General features: G+C 27.3%; 1 long non-coding RNA gene across 1 annotated transcript; it reads left to right on the top strand.

The window, feature by feature from the left end:
• Window positions 1–244: 244 nt before the first annotated feature.
• LOC133667450 (uncharacterized) lies at window positions 245–1,929 on the top strand. The gene is made up of 4 exons (XR_009832970.1): window positions 245–275; window positions 601–667; window positions 770–950; window positions 1,253–1,929. It is a non-coding gene; the product is annotated as an uncharacterized LOC133667450 (long non-coding RNA).
• Window positions 1,930–2,306: the final 377 nt, after the last annotated feature.

Genomic DNA, 2,306 nt, shown 5'->3' with positions numbered 1-2,306 from the left:
GATTAAAACTATTTAATTTTTATGTTAAATCAATTATAATTATTTATTTTTATTATTTTTTTTAACAATGAATTAAATGTTATAGTTATTTTCAATTAAAAATGTGTTAAAAGTATATTATACGATACTTAAATTGTCGCGCGGTTTTGGAAAAGGAACTATGCTATTCCAACCAATCAGAGAGCTTCTAGGACCCAGCGAATAGACGAATTATTGCGCATGGCGTTAGTCTACTATCGAAACTCGTGACGGAAGGATATGTTACACCGGTACAAGTACGTAATTGCGTACAATTTTTATTAATATTTTATTGTGATTTCTTAACTTTTGATAGTTTTGTGTACGTGATACGTGTTTGTTTAATCATTTATTAAACAATATTCCAAAATTGAATAGTTTTTTTATACTTCTTTGTCGTTTTACGTTGTTCATTTATTTGACGGTTATCGGTTGTTCGTATTATTTGTTCGTAAATTTTATAAATCTAAACTTGATTTCTGTTCTTGATTTCAATTATTGCTTTTTAAACATTTTTTACTTTAATATATTTTATTTATTATACATTTATTACATGTGTTTTACTTTGATTTTCGTGTGCAGAATTCGTTCGATTGTCGGTATGACTTCGAGATGTAAGAGCCAATCGAATTACGTATACGCAAATCAGGTAAGATTTTTATATATTTTATCAAGAATCACGATTTAAAATATTTTCACATATTTTTAATTGCGTATATCTATATGTTGTGTTCTTATATTTTGATTATAGCTGGTTTAATATTTATATAGAATACGAGGAATTTGGAGGTCGAGTTTACGTTTGATGTTTGTTGTCGATCTCTCGACGAGCATATCCCCTCCATACCAATTTCGATAATCGAAATTGTGCCGCGAGCCATGTCATTGTGTCTTTGAAATTCGTGCCGATTAGACGCTTCGATTTGTAACAGGTATGTAATTCAATTATTATATAATTATTTCAATAGTTCATTTTTATTTATTGCATATTATTTATTTAATCAATATATATTCAATCGTGTAAATATTATAATCGAGAGTTTTTGGAGGAAACTATTCTTTTTTCTTTATTAACGTATTTGATCGTTAAAATTACTGGTAAATCGTACCGTGAATTTCTAGAATGGAATTTTTTATTGATGCTTTCTTTAATAATATTACAAGTTAGTTTTTTTTTTAATAATAATCGATACATTTATTATAAAGATTTTCATTTTCTTTTATATCTTTTTAGAAGCTAATTGTCGATAGCTCAAGAAAGGATAAAAAAGATAAAAAGGATTCAAACATGGACGCCACGATGACTTGTAAATTTCAACGCAATAAAATGGTGACTTTTTGAGGATAAGTGGTAACATTTTTGTACGAGAAATACGTACATTTTTCTTCTTTTTATTCGATTACATCTTTTTATTTGATTATTATTGACTTGTTAAGTAATTCATAATATATCGATACAATAATTGCGAATATCAAACAAATTAAATTTTTATTTCAAATACTTTTTTAATTTTAAATAGATTAAATTTATATTTTCAATAACTTTCAATTCATAGAAATAACAGCTTCAGAATAATAATAGTAGTTTCTTGAACAAATGCTTGATAGGAAAAAAAAAGAAAATGTTGAAACGATATTTTCTTTTTTTTTTATCCCACCTTTCCCTATTTTTGACCGCGCGCAATGCGGTTAGTAGAATCAGTGTTTTTTTCGTGACAGTATTTTCAATATTCTTTAGAGCAATGGCTCTAATTTAATTATTATAATATCTCGCGAAAGTAGAATCAGTGTTTGTTCGCCGATTGTTATTCAAACGGACGGGTCAGTAGTCTTTTATTTTATTTTATTTTTCTGTAAATATTCGTTTTCGGTATAGGGTAAAGTCAGTGCATCAAGAGAATAAGGCGATCATCCATCACGCGAAGAGGTAACTTGATATTTTTATTAAAATTTAATAGATTCCTGTTTTTCTTTATTTTAAAATTTTTTAATAATAACCGCTGTTTCTTAAGAACAAAAATTACATTTAATATTTTATTCTTTGTTAAAGGAGCCGATGGACTTTACAAAGATTCGAAAGACATTTGTGACCGCGTGCAATGCGGTTATTAGAGCCAGTGTTTTTTCGCGACAGTATTTTTAATATTTTTTAGAGCAAAACAGCTCTGATTAAATACAATTAGAATGATCAAACGCGAATATAGAATCAGTGTTTGCTCGCCGATTATAACTAATGAAACGGACGCGTTATTAGCTTCTTATTTTTATTTTTTTTTAATTTGTATATA

The sequence above is a fragment of the Apis cerana genome, linkage group LG16 (assembly GCF_029169275.1).
Source record: "Apis cerana isolate GH-2021 linkage group LG16, AcerK_1.0, whole genome shotgun sequence".
Lineage (NCBI taxonomy): Eukaryota > Metazoa > Arthropoda > Insecta > Hymenoptera > Apidae > Apis > Apis cerana.
This window is presented reverse-complemented; position numbering and strand designations above follow the sequence as displayed.